Raw genomic sequence first — 22,735 nt, 5'->3', positions numbered from 1 at the left:
TGAGGGCAGAAGAAAAGGGCATCAGAGGATAAGATGGCTGTATGCAGTCACTGATGCAATGGACATGAGTTTGACCAAACTCTAGGAGATGGTGAGGGACAGGGATGCCTGGCGAGCTGCAGTCCATGGGGTTGCAAAGAGTTGGACACCACTGGACAATTAAACAACAACGACAATAAAGGATAAAGTATGGATGGGCAAGTAACAGTATCTACAACATAGGAGCACCCACGTGTAAGAAACTGATCTGGTTGCCTTGATTCTAGGGCTGTGAGATTACTGTGTGCTGGGCAGGAACCAAGGCATCAGAGTGTTCTACCTTGGTAAGGGGGAATCCAGTGCCTAGGGTAGGAGTCCAGCCATAGATAGAGTAGAGATACTGATTTATGTGTTTGGGTGATAAAGTAGGTGAATGTTCAGAGTGATTTATTCTTATTCCAACTATATCTCTCATAGAATGGCCCTGGGCTCCACTACAGCCTTGAGTCTGAGCCAGAATAGTAAATCATAAAGTTCCTTGAGCTCCAAAGAGAGTGCTAACGTGAATACTAAATAGCATTTGTGTTATCATGTCACTCAATAAAAATATAAACCATGCATTATCAAATGCAGTATGCCTTCTCTAGAATCAATCAGATTTCCCATCTAGACTTTCCTTTTGCTGCTCTCAATAGACACACTGCCATCTACCGAAAATAAAGCACCCATAACCATGGTACCCCAAGGGATTCCCAAGAGAGCCCCCCTTTCTGTGCGCTCCCTGTCTCACTCAGTTCCCAGATGGACTGGAGGGAGTAGGCGGATCCACAGGCTGTTCTCCTGTCACAAACTGCAATACATCTGTTCTCTGGTGCTTTCTGAGAGCAGCAAGAGTAAGATGGTCCTAGAGGACCTAAGGAGCTTGGCCAGAAATTTTAAAATGTCTGTGAAAGCTCTTTTAGGCTATCCTTTTGCCTTCAACCGAATATGCACTTCAGTGGTCCTATTAATATATAGGCAAGGCACTCTTTTATAGTAAAACATGAAAGGATTATTGACATGTCTTTCTTTAAGTAATTATGATGTTTCCATGTGATAGTGTAGCAATGTATCAAATTTCTTTTATCTTTGTGAGATTTTTAGTAGGTAGAAGAGATAAGAGGTTTAATCACATAATCCTGGAACTTTAATGAAGACTGCCATGTCTTTGGGATTTGTGGATAACCTATGTTGCTAATTAAGAAGAGGAGGCAAGAATACTCAGAAGAACTGTACAAAAAAGATCCACATGACCCAGATAATCACCATGGTGTGGTCATTCACCTAGAGCCAGACATCCTGGAATGTGAAGTCAAGTGGGCCTTAGGAAGCATCACTATGAACAAAGCTAGTGGAGGTGATGGAATTCCAGTTGAGCTATTCAAATCCTGAAAGATGATGCTGTGAAAGTGCTGCACTCAATATGCCAGCAAATTTGGAAAACTCAGCAGTGGCCACAGGACTGTAAAAGGTCAGTTTTCATTCCAATCCCAAAGAAAGGCAATGCCAAAAAATGCTCAAACTACTGCACAATTGCATTCATTTCACACTCTAGTAAAGTAATGCTCAAATTCTCCAAGCCAGGCTTCAGCAATACATGAACCATGAACTTCCAGACGTTCAAGCTGATTTTAGGAAAGGCAGAGGAACCAGAGATCAAATTGCCAACATCCAATGGATCATGGAAAAAGCAAGAGAGTTCCAGAAAAACATCTATTTCTGCTTTATTGACTATGCCAAAGCCTTTGACTGTGTGGATCACAATAAACCGTGGAAAATTCTTCAAGAGATGGGAATAGCAGATCACCTGACCTGCCTCTTGAGAAACCTATATGCAGGTCAGGAAGCAACAGTTAGAACTGGATATGGAACAACAGACTCATTCCAAATAGGAAAAGGAGTAAGTCAAGGCTGTATATTGTCACCCTGCTTATTTAACTTATATGCAGAGTACATCATGAGCAATGCTGGGCTGGATGAAGCACAAGCTGGAATCAAGATTGCTGGGAGAAATATCAATAACCTCAGATATGCAGATGACACCACCCTTATGGCAGAAAGTGAGGAGGAACGAAAGAGCCTCTTGATAAAAGTGAAAGAGGAGAGTGAAAAAGTTGGCTTAAAGCTCAACATACAGAAAACTAAGATCATGGCATCTGGTCCTATCACTTCATGGCAAATAAATGGGGAAACAGTGGACACAGTGGCTGACTTTATTTTTCTGGGCTTGAAAATCACTGAAGATGGTGATTGCAGCCATAAAATTAAAAGATGCTTGCTCCTTGGAAGGAAAGTTATGACCAACCTAGACAGCATATTAAAAAGCAGAGACATTACTTTGCCAACAAAGGTCCGTCTAGTCAAGGCTATGGTTTTTCCAGTGGTCATGTATGGATGTGAGAGTTGGACTATAAAGAAGGCTGAGCACTGAAGAATTGATGCTTTTGAACTGTGGTGTTGGAGAAGACTCTTGAGAGTTCCTTGGACTGCAAGGAGATCCAACCAGTCCATCTTAAAGGAGATCAGTCCTGGGTGTTCATTGGAGGGACTGATGTTGAAGCTGAAACTCCAATACTTTGGCCACCTGATGGGAAGAACAGATTCATTGGAAAAGACCCTGATGCTGGGAAAGATTGAGGGCAGGAGGAGAAGGGGATGACAGAGGATGAGATGGTTGGATGGCATCACCGACTCGATGGACATGGGTTTGAGTGATCTCTGGGAGTTGGTGATGGACAGGGAGGCCTGGCGTGCTGCGGTTCATGGGGTTGCAAAGAGTCAGACATGACTGAGCGACTGAACTGAACTGAACTAGGTTGCTAAGGAAATTCACATATGCCAAACTGCACAGTCTAGTTAAATGTGTCTTCTTCAGGTCACAGTGTCTCTTGGTTGCATAAATGAAGAAACAAGAGAAAGACAGTTGCCAACATTTAGTCATCATGGTCAGGAATAAAATAGAAAACTGAAGCTCTTTAAAATACACAGCCTTCTACAGGGCATACTCAACTCCTGCCCTCTCCACGTCTTATTCTACCATGCCTCCTCCCAAGGAATCTTGGCTCTGACTGGTGGCTAGCCCTTTAGGGACCAATTATAATTTAAAGCTTTGGTTTGAATTGATTTTGATCTGGCTTTTGGTAGTCAGGCCTGGCTTCTCATCCATTTGCCTCTCCAAATCTGGCCCCATTTTCTCTAGTCCATTTGCTGCTCATTCTTTTTGCTTTCTTTTTATTTGATTTTCCAAAGCAAAAATTCCCACAGTTAAGTTTGTAATCTGGTAATTTATCATGAATATTCGTGAAACTGCCTCATTAAAAGGGTCATTTGAAGCTGAAACCTAGGTATCTGTTACCACGGGAACCAACAACAACTATTTAGAGCTGCCTGCTTAAACTAGTTAAGGTAAGGGTTGCTGTTGGCAGGAGATTGAAGGCAGGCAATCAAAGACTACTGGGTGGAGTAGACTCTGGTCTGGACTTCTCAAACTTATGTTGGATAGTCTTCTGGGTTGGTGCTATGCTCCTGAATTCTCTACATGATGCAGTTTAGAAACTGGAAGTTCCTTTCTCCATCAGATTACTGAGGAGAGTTTGAATTATAAGTTTACAACTTGAAACTTACTTGATCACACTTTATGTGTTCCTGAGCCAGTCATTTACCTATCTGTGCCTTGTTATCAATTTTAAAAATGTGCAAAATATTCCCTGTGTCACCAGGGTATATAAGCATCAGTGAGGCAATAAAAGTAAAACCTTTTTGAAAACAGGGTGCTACACTCATGCAGACTAAAATCCATGCTCGAGTCTACAGCTTTCTCTAGAACCTGTTTTGGTTGCTATCACTCAACCTTCTTTCTCAAACAAAAGACAGTTTCTTCAATAGAGAGCAGTGTCAAACTAACCTTAGTGATTGCCTCTGCAAACCAGGATTCTCCAAGAGTTCCATTACCCACTGGGTCTGTAAAAGTGAACACTGGCAATTAGGCATGTCTTGAAATGTTGAAAAGGTGGTTATAAAGAAAAAAGTATATTTGATAAATAACCAAAGTTACAAGAAGTGCAAATTACATTCCTTCACCTTTTTTTCCTTTGCCTTTCAGTTGCAATTTTGGACAGAATATTAAAGAGATAATCAAGAGTGGCAGGCTTTGTATTAAAAAGAGAAAGAAATGTCAAGTCAGGCAATTCATATGGGAAATGCAGAAAGATCTATACACAAAAAAGTGTGTATTTACTTGGGAGTATTTTGTATGTGCCAAACTACATATCTTGTTAGTATTGCTTTCTTGGTAGGAATATAATGCATTTGAATCAATAGGATTAGACAAAAATGACAGAAAAAATACATCTTGGTGAATAAAGCAAGGAGCCAAATAGACAAAGAGGAAGATACTGCATAGTGTTGACATTCTTATGACCACAAGAGAGGGGGTGCACTGGGGTGAAGTCTTGGCAGGAATTCTTATGGAACACAATACCCAGTATCATATAGAGGAGGGGTTGAGTTATGGATATAAGTGGATACATCAAATCTGTCAGATTTCTTGGGCACAACACCCTTTTGTCACTTCTCTTATTAGCACAACTGCCATCAGCATAAATAACTGAAGCGTTAGTGCAGATCTGATGACTCATTCATGTCCTGCATGAAGGAACTGGAGTGGACAGTACTCTTTCTTCAAGTGGTCATAAACAGGTAGTCTGCTACCTCTAAAGTTCTAAATTCCTTTCTTCTCACCAACTGGGTAGGGAATCAAACCTTCTCAAAGATAGGTGGGTGTGGAGGAGTTCTCAGAATGTTGAAAATAGTCAGATGTTGGAATCAGAATGGGTTCACCATCAAAGAAATATCTTACATGTGTTTTGAGAAAGAATACACAACATAATTCCTCAAAAAATTGCTAGTTTTATGGTTGTTAATGAGAAATATTCAAAGGGAAAAAAATACCTTTTACTGTTTACATTTCAAACCTTGTAAATCATGAAATGCAGTTTCAGTTTTTGGTGTAGGACCTATAGAGTAACATGGTTATTGCTGTTAGCTGTAAATACAGTTATTATGGTTGCAGCTTGCTCTTCCTAAAATAAAATTCAGCATTTGCTGAATTTAAGTTTAGCTTGGCTTACTTTTCTGCCAAATAGAATATAAGGATACTGCATATAATACTGTGCTAGCTTTTTTTTTCAACCAGAAATTTGAATGTTCTTATCATTTATTATAAAATTTGCATGCAAAAGCAAAATGGGAAATTTTAAGAGCATAATCTTTGGCATTAGATAGACCTAGTTCAGATCTTAACTATGCCACTTTCGTGATTGGTAGGCTTCATTTATCTATAAAAACTGGCTGAGAAAAATGCTTATCTCATATGATAGTTATGAGGCTGAAAGGAGCTCATGGATGTAGATTGTATTGGGGTATTTGCATAGCTTTTGAAAAGAATATTCATTCTCTCCACCCAAGTCCTGAAACAATTAAGAAACTCAATAGCTTACTTTCAGAAGCACCTGGACAACTAATACTCATAATGGTAATTCTGCAGTCCTCATTTGAAAAAAAGTACTTGAACCAGGATGAGTTCACATGGGTGGTTTGAGGGAGATGAATGTTAAGAGTGGACATTGACTACTATACAACAAGACTCAGGACAAGGACCTGGGTCAGGTGATGCTATGCTATGCTAAGTCACTCCAGTCGTGTCCAACTCTGTGCGACCCCATAGATGGCAGCCCACCAGGCTCCCCCGTCCCTGGGATTCTCCAGGCACGAACACTGGAGTGGGTTGCCATTTCCTTCTCCAATGCATGAAAGTGAAAAGTGAAAGTGAAGTTGCTCAGTCGTGTCCGACCCTCAGCAACCCTATGGACTGCAGCCTACCAGGCTCCTCCATCCATGGGATTTTCCAGGCAAGTGGGTCAGATGAGGTGATGCCCAAATATAGCCTATATATATAAGCTAATATATATACATATATATACACAGAAATGCCATATGAATATATACTTAGACATGGAAGGGGGCAATTGAATGTCCAGAAGATCTGATGTAACCTTAACTCACTCAGATGATATCTAAAATGGTCCATGGCCCAATAGCTTGCATTTACACGTCTCTCCTGCAGAACTGCTGAATCCTATGCTTTATCAGATGGCTGTACTATTTTCTAAGTTCTTTACATATGTACATCGGTTATGATTCACTCAGCTAATATCTGTGTTGAACATCTCCATTAATCTGAACTTCTAGGGCAGAGTTAGGCCAACTACAGCCTGTGGCCAAATCTTGCCTGCCTGTTTTCATACAGCCCGTGAGCGAGGAATGGTTTTTACATATTCCAATGGTTGTAGGGGGAAAAAAAACAAAAGGGAAAAGAAGAATATTTTCTCACACATAAAATTTATATGAAATTCAAATTTCAATGTGTAAATAGCTTTACTAGAAATGAAAAAAAAATAGCAAAAGAGTAAGGCAGACAGGAGACATGATCATCAATAACACTGACATTGGAGAGCATAGGCTTCCTGACCTGGAACACCAGAAATAGATTTACCACCTGGTCACAGTCCTAGACAATAGGTCTCCCACTGGGCAAAGGTCTTTTACAGCTTGCCTGAGATCAATTGGGAGCACATGCTCCCTGTGGGGAGATTTGCTACAGAGAGAGGCAGAGGCTGAATTATAAATAGCCAGTTTCTTCCGAGCTCACCAATGAGATGTATTACTCTCCTCCCAGGGAAGCTAAGTGAGAGGTGGTTGAATCCAGGAGGGTTACAGCTCATGGAGTGCCCTCTCTGGGAGACAATAGTGGAAAACATAAAGACTATGAGTGTTCCTTCCAACAGAATGTTTAGCACACCACTTGGCACAAAAGGAACATATATTATATATGATAGAAGATACATTGAAATATATTGAACATTTTAAGAGTTTATTTGAATAAAAATAAACTTGAATCAGGCATCATCCAATCTCACAGACTGAAAGGAGCTCTGAGCAGCTGTACCAAATGAAAGACTTTCATAGGCAGAAGAGAAAGGGTCATTTTTTACTAAGCAAAAAAGTGGGCTGGTTATTGCAAGGGTATTTTCCTTTAGGGGATGACATGAGTCTTTCAGGCAGATTACCAAACTAGTGATGATCAGGAGAGTCCTAACTGACTGGTTTGAGATTAATATTTCTGATAGAGCTGAAACTGCAATTACCCCTTCGTTTGGTGACCTGGTGCATAAATGACTCCATTTTGGGCTTGTTGTCTTGTTAACCTACGTCACCTATGTCTGTTATAGTTACTGACCCTTAAGGACAAGTGGGCTTCTCTGATAGCTCAGTTGGTAAAGAATCCACAATGCAGGACACCCTGGTTCAATCCCTGGATTGGGATGAGTTGCTGGAGAAGGGACAGGCTACACACTTCAGTATTCTTGGGCTTCCCTCGTGGCTTAGCTAGTAAAGAATCTGCCTGCAATGAGAGAGACCTTGGTTCGATCCCTGGGTTGGGAAGATCCCCTGGAGAAGGGAAAGGCTACCCACTCCAGTATTCTGGCCTGGAGAATTCCACGGACTGTATAGTCCATGGGATCACAAAGACTGGACATGACTGAGCAACTTTCACTTTCAAGGAAAAGTGAAAATATACATTTTATATTGGACCTTGATACATGTGTGAGAACGGTAGGTGGCAAGTCTACAAAAGTGGATGAAACCCGAACAAAAAAGGTCTTCATTGTCTATAATATACATTTCCATTTTGTTTGGTAGAAAATGGGTAAGTAAAAATAATTTTAAGTTGAAGAGAGATCCTCAAGTTTACATGTCCTAACTCTAACTGTACTATGCAGGATTAAAAGAGTGTCCAGGAGCCAGGCACTGAGCTATGCACTTAAGATAATGTTCTCTCTTAATCACAACAATAATCTTGAGAATGATACATAATCATTATTCTGATTTTACAGATGAGAAAACTGAAGTTTTAGAAGTTTAAATAACTTAAGATACTCAGCTTGCAAATGAAAAACCTAGAATTTGATCTCTAGTTTACCTGACTCCAAGCCTCAGGACTGGCTTCATGGGCTTGTGACCTGTGCATTTACACTGGACTCTGTTCTTGGTATAATGCTTTGCTGTCACCATCTTAAAATTCTTAACAATTTAGAACAAGAGGTCCTACATTTTTATTTTGCACTGTGTTTCAGTTCTGCCAAGACATCTTTTCTTTCCATTACCCCAGTCACCAGTTTTACAAGTCTGGAGGATTCTACACAAATAAAACTTTCCATTAATCAAAGAACTATGGAGAATTAATTATTCCACTCTAGGTGGAATAAATATGTAGACAATTATATATGAATGTTTTCACATTATACATACAAATATTCACAATTTAGAGCCAAATTTCCATCACCAGATGATCCTTCTTCAGATTCTCTTTGGTTGCTGGTACCTCCCCAGTGCTGTAAGTGGAATCAAGCCAAGAAGTGGTGAGAGCATGGTATGAGGTTTAGTGGGGGGTAAATATATTCATGTCTAAGCACATGTGTCTGGTTATATTCCAAGCCCAAGAACAAATTAATTTAGGATTATCTTTTTGATGCTTTCCATATTTCAGCTCCCATCAGTTGGCACAAATAATTAAGGGATGATGGAACACACATTGGCACAATTTTGCAAATTTTTTGAGGCTATAGGCTACTGAAAGGCAGGCAGCTATTATAGAAGATGGGGGAGGGTATTTTAGAAGAATATGCTACATAAGCAGCACTTCACTAGTTTCTAATCACTTTCTTTAACCATGAACTCACAATACTACTCTGAATCTTTTTTTAAAAAACAACTTTTTTTATCATTAAAGAAAAACACACATAAACAAACATGCATATGCACACACACTATTACAAAATGGAAAGTAATGGGCATACAGTTTTTAACCTTTTTTTTTTTCTAATTAATATACTGCGCTGGTTCAATCCCTGGGTCATATTAATATAGATTCCCTGGAGAAGGAAATGGCAACCTACTCCAGTCTTCTTGCCTAGGAACTTCCATGGACAGAGGAGCCTGGCAGCTATAGTCCATGGGATCACAAGAGTTGGACATGACTGACAGCGTAACAACACAACAATTATTTTAAAGAACTTTTCCGAGTCCTAGATTTGCTTTGCTGAAAGCCATATTGATCGAGGCCCATATTAGTAAGAAGTTTAATAGGGAATTATAATGAAACCCTTTCTGGCCAGATACTGAGTAAGTAACTTTAAGGCAATATAACATGCTTTGAGTGATAAACTGTATTCTGAGAAGACTCTTGAGAGTCCCTTGGACAGCAAGGAGATCAAACCAGTCAATTCTAAAGGAAATCAACACTGAATATTCATTAGAAGGACTGATGCTGAAGCTGAAGCTCCAATATTTTGGCTACCTGATGCTAAGAGCCAACTCACTGGAAAAATCCTGATGATGGGAAAGATTGAGGGCAGGAGAAGAAGGCGGCAACAGAGGATGAGAAGGTTGGATGGCACCACTGTTTTAATGGACATGAGTTTGAGCAAACTCAGGGAGATGGTGAAGGACAGCGAAGCCTGACATGCTGCAGTCCATGGGGTTGCAAAGAGTTGGACAAGACTTAGTGACAACAACAAAAGAGACATTTATTCAGTCATATTAATAAAGTAACCATAATTCTTTTCATTAATTGATTCCATCTCAGCAAACATGTTTAGTCAACTAAAGAACCAAGAGAACAATAATATCAACTTGTCCTTTAACTTTTAATGTCAGCAGCGTGTCCTCACACCACTGCAGGAGAGTACTGCAGGCTGAAGGAAAGGCTACAAGCAGACATCCTTCCCTGTTGTTTTCTCATAACATTGCTTTGGAATACTGCCCTAAATGCTAAAGGTAATTTGTCTGCCTATAGAATTGGACATGAAACAATAGACTGGTTCCAAATAGGAAAAGGAGTACGTCAAGGCTGTATATTGTCACCCTGCTTATTTAACTTATATGCAGAGTACATCATGAGGAACGCTGGGCTGGATGAATCACAAGCTGGAATCAAGATTGCTGGGAGAAATATCAATAACTTCAGATATGCAGATGACACCACCCTTATGGCAGAAAGCGAAGAAGAACTAAAGAGCTTCTTGATGGAAGTGCAAGAGGAGAGTGAAAAAGTTGTCTTAAAACTCAGCATTCAAAAATGAAGATCATGGCATCTGGTCCCATCACTTCATGGCAAATAGATGGGGAAACAGTGGAAACAGTGTCAGATTTTATTTTTCTGGGCTCCAAAATCACTGCAGATGGTGACTGTAGCCATGAAATTAAAAGAAGCTTACTCCTTGGAAGGAAAGTTATAACCAACCCAGACAGCATATTAAAAAGCATAGACATTACTTTGCCAACAAAGGTCCGTCTAGTCAAGGCTATGGTTTTTCCAGTGGTCATGTATGGATGTAAGAGTTGGACTATAAAGAAAGCTGAGTGCTGAAGAACTGATGCTTTTGAACTGTGGTGTTGGAGAAGACTTTTGAGAGTCCCTTGGACTGCGAGGAGATCCAATCAGTCCACCCTAAAGGAGATCAGTCCTGAGTGTTCATTGGAAGGACTGATGTTGAAGCTGAAACTCCAATACTTTGGCCATCTGATGCGAATAACTTAATCACTGGAAAAGACCCTGATGCTGGGAAAGATTGAAGGTGGGAGGAGAATGGGGATGACAGAGGATGAGATAGTTGGATGGCATCACGGACTCGATGGACATGAATTTGGGTAAACTCAGGGAGTTGGTGATGGACAGTGAGGCCTGGCTTGCTGCAGTCTATTGGGTCACAAGGAGTCAGACACAACTGAGCGACTGAACTGAACATCAGCAGGACTGCTTCACTGATTATTAGATCAAAGGGGATGATGAACTATGAAACTGATTTTGGAATCAATAAAACATATTCTGGTGACTCAGCGATAAAGACTCTGCCTGCAATGCAGGAGATGCTGGTTTGATTCTTGAGTTTGGAAGATCTCCTGGAGAAGAGCATGGCACCCTACTCTAGTATTCTTGCCTGGAGAATCCCATGGACAGAAGAGCCTAGCTGGCTACAGTCCATAGGGTCGCAAAGACTTGGACACAACTGAAGCGACTTAGCATGCAAAGCATATTCAGGACACCACATAATATTTTGTTTCTGGCTCTATCTTTTGTTTTGCTTCCAGGTATTCTACTGCTCATTTGGGGAATCTTTGCTCATTTATTTTATGACAAGGTAATCATTTTACAGTATATAACATTGAAGATGTACAAAGATCACCCACATTTTTAGGTAGTTAAAATTTGAACTCAATACTTTTTAGAACACTGTTTCTTAGTAGTGTTGGAGTGAAGGCTATTAGCTATTTTCAAAGTATTAGCAAATTCTGATTTCTCTAGAGATACATTTTCAACTTCCCTTTTCAGGACAGATTATCCCTGATTGTTTACTTCTGCTCCTTAATTTTCAATTCTATGCATATTGTCTACGGGGGAGATGCCATCATGTCATGGTCTTTGAGTCAAAGTATATACAGAACTCAACCTTTTCAGGATGTTATCTCTCAATCACCACCATAACTGAGTCTTTTGTAAGTAAGCTATTCTAACTTTCAACAGCTTAACCTTTTCCAAGAAATGGTTCAGTGGTAGACCAGGTATTTCCATGAGCATTTAGTCCATTGTTATATTTCTTTTGCTGGGAAAACCCTGTGATAACTTTCTCTGGGAAAAATGCCTTGAAAGGGAATGTCCATTCTCTGTAAGACTTACCAAAAGCCTCCCGTTTTAGCACTAAACCTGTGGATTAGGTCAAATCCAGTATTTTCCAGGGAATGGATACCCATTATGATCTAAGAGAAAATAACTTACACCCCTCAAAGACTTCCAAGGCTTTGCTAATAATATTCATCAATGGAAACCTGGGGAATATCTGCAGTGGTGCATTTAAAATGCATTTGTTCAAACAACATATAACAGTAGATTGGGTTGAACTCATTGATATGGGTATAATTCCTAGAGATTTTAGATTTAATGAGTTACCTTGTGCGGCTGAAGGTGACTCTCTCTTCCTTGGTTGACTGACTAAAACTTGGACTTGGTGGTGGCTTACATTTAATGAGATGACAGGCCAGAGCTTCCTCAGCATGATATGGAGGAGGGAATCCACAGGCTTAGGGAGATAAGAATGTTAGACTAAATTTATCATGTGCAATTTACATATTGATCTCCACACCTCTGTTCCACAAGGTGGCCCAAAATTCATTCTTTTAATCCAGCCATTGAAAAATACATTAATGAACAGAATATTTGCATTTTTAAAACAATCTGTGGTTGCCCTCATTGGGAGGCTAGGTATGACCATCAGGGATGCTGCCACTGAGCTCCCTGATTTGATGATAAGATGCTGTGGTATGGGTTCTTCATGTTTCTTTCAATTAGGATTTAATGAGTCTTAGGTCTGGATGTTTACATTTTTCAACAAATTTGGACAAATTTCAGACATTATTTCTTCAAATATTTTTTTCTTCAAATAATTTTTTCCATATTCTCTCTCCTTTCCTTTGGGGACTACATTTGCATGCAGGAGGCTGCCTGGGCTGGTCCACAGCTTAGTGATGCTCTGCTGATTTCTTTTTTAGTCATTTTTCTTTCTGGGTTTCATTTTGAACAGTTTCTATTGACATGTCTTTGAATTCACTAGTGCTTTACTCTGCAGTGTCTGATCAGCACTTAATTCCATTCCATATATTTTTCATTTTAGACATTGTACTTGTCAACTCTAGATGTTTGATTTGGGCCTTTTTCATACTATCATCTATTTTTTTCCCTAACACACTTATGGTTTCCTCTACTTTCTTGAACATGTGGTTATCATGCCCTTGACTACTTAGTTCTATTATCTGTGTAATTCTGGATCAATTTTAATTGATTTTTCTTCATATATGGGTTATATTTTTCTACTTCTTTGCATGCCTGGTAATGTTTGATTGGATGTCAGCAAGTGCAACCTTTACATTTTCAGATGCTGCATGTTCTTGTATTTCTATATGTATTCTTGAGCTTTTGTTCTAGGATATAGTTAATTTACTTGGAAACAGTCTGATCTTTTAAAGGCTTACATTTTGGGTTTGTTATGCAGAGCTAACAAAGTTCAGGACTGATGTTTCCCCCACTACTAATCATGTAATAGATTTCTGAGTATTCTGTGTGGTGTCCCATGCATCAGAAGTTTTTTCATTCTGGTTGTGGTACCACCAACTATTTCTGGATCTATGTGGGACCTGAGGATAGTCCCACCTGCTCCATTTGAGTGTCTTTCCCCAACCTTGGGGGCTTCCTTGCACACAAATCTTGATCGCTGCTCAGTTGAAGAATACCTAAGTAAGCTTCAATATATTTACAGAATATTTTTGATAATATATAACAGAAATACCACTTACATCAAGTAGAAAAGTAATTGTTGGCTCATAAGAAGAATCTAGAGATAGAAGCTACTTGAAGACAGAGGATGCAGGAGCAAATTAGGTCATCTCTCCTGGGCTTGCTCTTGGTCCATCTGTCTCTTCTCTCTGCATGATATGGTTCTCTTTTCATGATATGGTATGATTTCTTACTAGAGATAGCTTCCTCCAGGCAGAAGGAAAGGTGACCCTAAGCAGTGGCAGCTAACATCAATAAATTTCTAGCTTTTTTTCTAAGTTCATATATCAAAACTCAAGGAAAACTTAACTGGTCTGTTTGGGCTACATGTTCACTGAAGCAAATATTACACATGCGAGATGTATTGTTCTAAGGCCCCAGTTAGCCCTACCTAACATGTAGGATGTGTAACTTGTAAAAAAGTTTTCTTGCTAGAAGATGTGAACGGAGGGATGTTGCATAAACAAAACAGCAATGAGCAGTGCATCCAATTTCCTCATCTGTAAAGCTCATAAAAAAAAGTGTGACAGTGTATTGAGAGCTTAGCACAGTGCCTGGCCTATGATAAATCACAATTCTTAAGTTGTCATCAATGAACTGAGGTTGGCACCTCCAGGTGTCAGTAGGTTTATTCACTTCTTTTCATCACTAATCTCTAGTAATGAAGTTTCTCCTTTGTCCCTCTGTGTCAAGAGTGACTTAAATTCCTACCTATAGGCCTTCATTTCCAGGTAACTGGGTTCCTGATCATCTCCCATTGCAATTTCCCAGAACACCTGCTTCTGCCTTGTCTAAGCAGACCTTGTATAAACATCAAATTAGTAGCAGGAAACAGATGGTCCACTAGAGTTGAGTAATTTGAAGAGAGTTTAATAAAGGGATTATTAACAAAGGTGTTGGCAGGTTATAAGGAAATCATGAGGGTAGTGAGGTACTCTGGGCTAGTAGAAAGGACAAACGACAGAATGGTGACTAGAAATGAAGAAAGGAGACATCTGACAGGAGCAGGGATAGTCAGCCAGTCTGTAGTGATCCCGTGGAGAGGGAGCCAGTGAATAAACACCCTGACCTCTACAGCTTCCTGATTTCCTGTGTTCCCCACTAGGTGAAACAAACAAGATGCCAAAGGGCACAGGAATCTGTCATTCCAGTCCAAGGCCAGCCTGCTGCCTGGGGCACAGGGAAAAGAGCAGCTTAGAGGAAAAATTGGTAAACATAACATGCCCAGGTCTTAGTTTGGATGGTTTTCTCTGAGTGTATGTAACCCACCCATTTTACTCTGCTGATTGATTTTCCAGTCCCTTTGGACTCATGATTTTGTCTCTATTCTCAGAATAATCTATTCCTGGTCACGATCACAGAACTTACGTCTCTTTAGGATTTTCCTGGTCCTAAGGTAGGGACCTCTGAAAACCTATAATCTGGAATGGGATAAAAGACTGCCAGATATAGTCTGTATTTATGACGAGGAAAGCTCAGTTGCAAGTGCCTGGAAATTTGCAGTCTCATAACAGGAAGTTTTGTTCATTTGTTGTGAACCTTGTGTGCATCCTCAATCAAGCCATTTCTTCAATGGGGCAGCTTTACAGGTGGACTGGAAAGAATTTGCTGTCGAGAAAGGAGAGCTGTCACTTTATGTGGACTCAAGTGGAAGGGAAAGACTGGGTTAGCTTTAGAGATCTGCCTCTCAGCATCTTCCACAGACACAAAATTCACCTCATTCCCCAAAGTCCTTAGAGAGGAAGCCAGGGACATAGGCGTGGGTAGTAAAACACAGAAATACTAATGAAGGAGAGGGAGATGAGGTGAAAACAGGTTGTTGGAAAATACACAGATAAAAGTAAAGTCAAGGGAATGAGTGAAGTAATGACAAAATGGAAAGGCAGTAGTACCCTGGAAAGACAAACTTTCCACTCAGGAACCACAGGCAATCCCACAGTTACAGAGGAAGAGCAGGACCCAGCCCGGCTTCGGCTGTGGCCAATGAAACAGAGGCCAAGCAGCTGTCCATTAACACAGTTAGAGGAGAATGCAGGCCTGGCCCAGGTGTCTGTGCTTTATTTTGAATCCCGCATGTTGCTCTCTGAAACACCTCGGAAGCAACTCAGTCAAGGCAAGTAAGGAAAAGAGGAAGCCTGGCTGTCTGGCAGGCTTGCATCCACCAAGAGTTTTGCTGAGCCATTTGAGATTGGTGGGTGATCTCAGACTGGTACCTCAAGAGACAGTCCCTGGGGTGGTTTGAATATTTTGGATATATTACCTAATATTTAAAAAGGAATCTCATAACCTAAGTGCCCCATGGCTTAAGTGCATGTTTATTTTCTCAGCCTTTGTCTTTCAGAGATCAGCACTCTGTTGCGGTGCTGCTATTGTAAGGGTGGAATAAATAGAACCGTTTTAATGTGCTGTTTGCATTTCCCGACAGTTAAAAAGCAGCCCATTATTAGCTGCAACACTGTTGTGACATCAGTGGTGACTTTGCTGCTTGGGTTTCAGCTCATGAAATATTTTCCCTGATACAATTATCTTTCCTTTTTTTTTTTTCTTCTTTTTTCACCTTTCATATTTCATCCTCATGCAAATGACTGGCTAAATGGCCATCCATGTTTCTGGTCTTTTCAAGAATGGGCTACCAAGATGCTAACACATATTCTGCTTGACCCAGTTTCACAACTTTGGACCCCCAGGAGCCACTTTCTTACAGCGACCCCTGAATGGGCAAAGGAGCTGTTCTTGTTGTATCGAGGAGGTGTAGGGGCATGGAGTGTTACATGGAGCAGGGAGGGCCTGGCACAAGAGAGGGAGCGTCTCTGAGCTTTGTGCTGGTAGGGGTTGCTGGAGCCTGGGTGAGAGGGGGAGATTGCTCTATGACAGGCAGGGAAAGGGGCACCTGAGGGGTCACTGTGAAGTGTGCGAGACTGGTGAAAGAGAAAGACATCTTCTTCGGGGAGGGAGACAGCAGAAGTGAGAGGAGGTGGGTTATATGCAAGGGATCAATTTAATAAGTATACTGAGGACAACTGAATTCAGGATTCGCATTATTAGAAAAGAGAAATAGGGGGTTCAGGATGGGGAACACGTGTACACCTGTGGCGGATTCATGTTGATGTATGGCAAAACCAATACAATATTGTAAAGTAAAAAAAAAAAAAAGAAAAGAGAAATAAACATATAAAAAGAGAGAAAACTAAAACTTGATATAAGAATTGAATTATAGATATTAGTATGACCTCATGGGTTTTTAAAACATGTAGATATAGAAGTATATACAAAATGTACCTACCTGTATGAGTTTGTGATACTTTGTATCTTGCAACCTTTCTCTAAGTTTGGGGTTATTTAAAAAAAAAAAATGTTTATATGGGTATAATAGCACTATTTAAAGTAGAAGTATACTACCACCAATATGATGTTGTTAAATGAATTAAATAAGATAATTCATATGGAGGGTATAATATAGTCCCTGGCACACAGTGATCTTCCAGTAACTATTCTTATTATCTTCTGGGATAAAAACATACCATGAAAATTATTCTGTATCTTTTTTCTCACTAAAAATTATCTTGGAAAGCTTTTCATAACAATTCATACCTTGTTTTTTAAAATTAATAAATCTAGCTTGTATTCTTTATTATATTACTGTTATAATTAGAAAAACAAAAAAACAATAATTGTGGGAGGGGGGATAATCTGCCTCAGTATGTCATCTGCTGATGACTCATAATTTAATTAATTCTCGTTGCTAATGGAAACCTTTGGTTGAACAGGCATAGCTGTACTTTAATAGCAGCTCTTGAGTGGAGAGTATAAGAAAAAAATATCCAATACCACATCACTGGACACATAGATGTTCACACAAATTTTTCCTATATTTGTAAAGCTCAGAATGAAAAGCACTGGGTAATTAGAGAAGCTGTAAAAATTCATTCATTCAATCATTTCTTCAGTCCATTGACAAATCCCTATTTAAGGACTGCTGGGATCATTCACTGTTGGATGTGCTAGGAATGCAGCGTGAATTAAACAGGGTCCCTGCCCTCAAGGGGCTCTCTCCTTCTAGAGGAAGAAGAAAAACACCCAGTCAGTCTTACATGATACATTAGTTGGTGATAATTTAAACATGAGATCAATCCCTTCCCTTCATGAAGAAAGCTAATTTGGTAATTTTTTAAAGTTCATGCCTTACTAATCATCTATAATAACTCTTAGTAACCGTTTGATCCTGGGTTTCCAGATACCAAAAATGGAGATAATAATAAGGTTGCTGTAATCAAATACATTAAGTGCCCAGCATAAAGACAGCCCCTTAGCAGGTACTTGATAAACAGAAACCCTTATTTGCTTTTAGTTGTACAATTTTGGGTTCTTATATTTGAGACTAAGAGAATAGGAGTGGCTTTGATTTACAGGGAAGCTGTTTCCTTCCCCAGGTTGGGTGTGTCACTGATGTGTCCCCAGACCTCACTAACCTGCTCCATTAGGCACATTTTCTTTACTGAGCTGTCATACCTTCCACCCACAGGAAATGGGAAGTCCATTTTCTTTTACTGGGTTGCTTTCCAGAAGGAATCCCAAGAAGCACTAATCCCAGGAGCCTGTCATAGACTCTTGCCACCGACCTGGCAGCCCATACTTTGAACAGTCACTTGGCACTGCCCTGTAGTTGGGCCCCAGCTGACTTCTCAGAGGCCAAAGTTCACGTTAACCTCTTGAAAGTGCATCCAAGTCCAAACATGGCCTTGCCAAATATGCTGAACCTTTGGGTTTTTATCCTGAAAACACCAAGGAAACAAAGTTTATAAGGGAATGGGCTGGCTTCACTTATATTTTAAAACATGTTCCCTGGGTTGCTCTGTAAAGAACGGAGAATAAAACTCAAGAGAAGCAGCAGGAGAGTGGGGTTGCTCCTCTGTGACCCGAAAGGGCACAGAAGAAAGGGAAACAGCACAAGTTTGAGATCTGGCCATTTTGGAAGCAGAATTGATAGTACTGTTGACGGATTTGTTGTAGGAGTGGGAAGGAGTAGGGAAGTTGCCAGCTTGAACATTTGGATGATTTTATATGGCTGTGCCACTTGTTAAAAATGGGAAAAACCAGGATGTCTAATAAAAACTCAACTAAGTGCTAAAGAAATCTCAAGTTGGGTGCTTGACATTGCAGGGACCAATAAGCAAACTTGGGGCTTACAACTGGCCCAGAATAAACGTCAGTGTCCCAGGTTAGCCCCTGGAGGCTTCTGCATGGCCAGAACCAGCTCAAATACACCAATAAATAGTCCAGGTCTCAGTGAAACTTAGACCCATGGCTAAGCCACAGTCCCCTTGGAGCAAAGCAGTCTCTCTCCTTTCCTATTCTGATGTATGTTCATTTCCATTTCAGGATGGGAAAAATCATCCTGTACATGGAGGATGGCCTCAGCTACACTGTCCAGCTAAAAGAATCAGCAAAAGACTTCAAAGTATATTTCACAAAATCTAGGCTCTCCAGTTTCAGACTACAGTAAATGGAGGATAGTCCAGGTTACAAACATTTTATGGCCAGAAAAAGTGCTCTGGAGCATAGTCTAGTTAAAAATGCCCATAATCCCCATTATAAAGCAGAACATTTTGCATCTTACAAACTGTGGTGTCTGTTTGCAGACGGAAACCTCACTGCCTTCTCCAAGAATAAGAGTGAGGTACTTGTTTCACATTTTTGCAATAGAAGGGTCCATTTACATAAAAAAAAAAAAATAACAACTTTCAAAAAAATCAGTCGTTTGCATAAACAAAGCTAACAATCTCCAGTAGATGTCCTACCACATGTACTGGAGGATGGTGAGGAAGCCTTTCTATGGAACAAGCTTCTCATTCTCATTTAATATTTGCATTTGTCAAATAGTAAGGTCTTAATCGGGCTTCCCAGGGGAATTTCAAGATGGCAGAGTAGAAGGATGTGCTCTCATCTTCTCAAGCGAGAACTCCAAAATTATAACTCGCTGCTGAACAACCTTTGACAGGAGAATGTTGGATCCCACCAAGATAAGATACCCCATGTCCAAGGGCAAAGGAGAAGCCCCAGCAAGACAGTAGGAGGGGAGAAATAGTGTTTAGAATGAAACTCCATACCCGCCAGAGATGCTTGGAGGGCTCAAACGAAGCTTGTGCACACCAGGACCCAGAGACCCCACAGAGACTGAGCCAGAACGGTGTTTGAGAGTCTCCTGCAGAGGTACAGGTCAGCAGTGGACTGCTGCAGGGGCAGGGGCTCTTGGTGCAATAGACCTGGGTATGGCATAAACCCTTTTGGAGGAAGTAGCCATTAACCCCACCATGGAACTGCCAGAACTTACACAGGACTGGGGAAACAGACTCTGGGAGCACACAAACAAAACCTTGTGCACACCAGGACCCAGGAGAAAGGAGCAGTGACCCTACAAGAGACTGACCCAGACTCGCCCATGAGTGTTCAGGAGTCTCCAGCGGAGGCGTGGGTCAGTGGTGGCCTGCTGCAGGGTTGGGGAAACTGAGTGCAGCAGTGCCTGCATGGGACCTTTTGAAGGAGGTCAACATTATCTTCATTACCTCCATCATAGTTTGGCCTCAAGTCAAACAACAGGGAGTGAATGGAGCCCCACCCATCACAGAAAATTAGATTAAAGATTTACTGAGCATGGCCCCACCCATCAGAAAAAAACTCAGTTTCCCCCTCAGTCAGTCTCTGTTATCAGGAAGCTTCCAAAAGCCTCTTATGTTCTCCATCAGAGGACAGACAGAATGAAAACCACAATCACAGAAAACAACCAATCTGATCACATTGACCACAGCCTTGTCTAACTCAATGAAACTATGAGCCATACCATGTCGGGCCATCAAAGACAGACTGGTCATGGTGGAGAGTTCTGAAAAAATGGGGTCCACTGGAGAAGGGATGGCAGACTACTTCAGTATTCTTGCCTTGAGAACCCCATACACAGTATGAAAAGGCAAAATGATAGGACACTGAAAGATGAACTCCCCAGGTCAGTAGGTGCCCAATATGCTACTGGAGATCAGTGGAGAAATAGCTCCAGAAAGAATGAAGAGACAAAGCCAAAGCAAAAACACCACCCTGTGTGGATGTGACTGGTGACAGAAGTAAAGTCGGATGCATAAAGAGCAATATTACATAGGAACCTGGAATGTTAGGTCCATGAATCAAGGCAAATTAGAAATGGTCAAATAGGAGATGACAGGAGTGAACATAGACATTTTAGGAATCAGCAAACTGGACTGGATGAATTTAACTCAGATGATCATTACATCTATTACTGTGGGCAAGAATCCTGAGAAGAAATGGAGTAGCCCTCATGGTCAACAAAAGAGTCTTAAAGATCACTCACCTTGAGATTTGGGTGCATTCTCAAAAATGACAGAATGATTTCTGTTTGTTTCCAAGGCAAACCATTCAATATCACAGTAATCCAGTCTATGCCCCAACCAGTAAGGCTGAAGAAGCTGAACAGTTCTAAGAAGACCTACAAGACCTTCTAGAACTAACACCCAAAAAGGATGTCCTTTTCATTACAGAGGACTGGAATGCAAAAGTAGGAAGTCAAGAGATACCTGGAGTAACAGGCAAATTTGGCCTTGGAGTACAAACAAAGCAGGTCAAAGGTTAACAGATTTTTGCCAAGAAAATGCACTGGTCATAGGGAACACCCTCTTCCAACAACACAAGAGAAGACTCTACACATGGACATCACCAGATGGTCAATACCAAAATCAGATTGATTATATTCTTTGCAGCCAACAATGGAGAAGCTCTATACAGTCAGCAAAAACAAGACCAGGAGCTGACATTGGCTCAGATCATGAACTCCTTATTGCCAAATTCAGACTTAAATTGAAGAAAGTGGAAACCTCTAGACCACTCAGGTATGACCTAAATTAAATCCCTTATGATTATACAGCGGAAGTGACAAGTAGAATCAAGGGATTAGATCTGATAGACAGAGTGCCTGAAGAACTATGGATGGAGGTTCGTGACATTGTACAGGAGGCAGTGATCAAGATCATCTCCAAGAAAAAGAAATGCAAAAAGGCAAAATGGTTGTCCAAGGAGGCCTTCCAAATAGCTGAGAAAAGAAAACACGAAAGGCAAAGGAGAAAAGGAAAGATATACCCATTTGAATGCAGAGTTCCAAAGAATAGCAAGGAGGGATAAGAAAGTCTTCCTCAGTGATCAATGCAAAGAAATAGAGGAAAACAATAGAATGGCAATAACTAGGTCTCTTCAAGAAAATTAGAGACACCAAGGGAATATTTCATGCAAAGATGAGCACAACAAAGGACAGAAATGGTATGGACCTAACAGAAGCAGAAGGTATTAAGTAGAGGTGGCAAGAATACAAAGAAGAACTATACAAAAAAAATCTTCATGACCCAGATAACCATGATGGTGTGATCACTCACCTAGAGCCAGAAATCCTGTAATACGAAGTCAAATGGGCTTTAGGAAGCATCACTACCGACAAAGTTAGTGGAGGTGATGGAATTCCAGTTGAGCTATTTCAAGTCCTAAAAGATGATGCTGTGAAAGTGTTGCATTCAATATGCCAGCAAATTTGGAAAAGTCAACAGTGGCCACAGGACTGGAAAAGGTCAGTTTTCATTTCAATCCTAAAGAAAGGCAATGCCAAAGAATGTTCAAACTACCACACAATTGCACTCATCTCACATGCTAGTAAAGTAATGCTCAAAATTCTCCAAGCCAGGCTTCAGCAATGCGTGAACTGTGAACTTCCAGATGTTCAAGCTGGATTTTAAAAAGCCAGAGGAACCAGAGATCAAATTGCCAACATCTGTTGGATCATCAAAAAAGCAAAAGAGTTCCAGAAAAACATGTACTTCCACATTATTGACTATGCCAAAGCCTTTGACTGTGTAGATCACAATAAACTGTGGAAAACTCTTCAAGAGATGGGAATACCAGACCACCTAAACTGCCTCCTGAGAAATCTGTATGCAGGTCAGGAAGCAACAATTAGAACTGGACATGGAACAACAGATTGGTTCCAAATAGGGAAAGGAGTTACGTCAAGACTGTATATTGTCATCCTGCTTATTTAACTCATATGCAGAGCACATCATAAGAAATGCTGGGCTGGGTGAGGCACAAGCTGGAATCAAGATTGCTGGGAGAAATATCAACAAACTCAGATATGCAGATGGCACCACCCTTATGGCAGAAAGTGAAGAAGAACTAAAGAGCCTCTTGATGAAAGTGAAAGAAGAGAGTGAAAAAGTTGGC

General features: G+C 40.6%; 1 long non-coding RNA gene across 1 annotated transcript in view; it reads right to left on the bottom strand.

Annotated features, from left to right (window-relative positions):
* Nucleotides 1-3,934: 3,934 nt before the first annotated feature.
* Nucleotides 3,935-22,735, bottom strand: part of LOC105002413 — a 28,278-nt gene continuing 9,477 nt past the window's right edge. The window contains exon 3 of the long non-coding RNA XR_826958.1: nt 3,935-3,978. This is a non-coding gene — a long non-coding RNA (uncharacterized LOC105002413). The remainder of the gene's footprint in view (nt 3,979-22,735) is intronic.

Source organism: Bison bison, unplaced genomic scaffold (genome assembly GCF_000754665.1).
Source record: "Bison bison bison isolate TAMUID 2011002044 unplaced genomic scaffold, Bison_UMD1.0 scf7180017864452, whole genome shotgun sequence".
Classification (NCBI taxonomy): Eukaryota; Metazoa; Chordata; class Mammalia; order Artiodactyla; family Bovidae; genus Bison; species Bison bison.
This window is presented reverse-complemented; position numbering and strand designations above follow the sequence as displayed.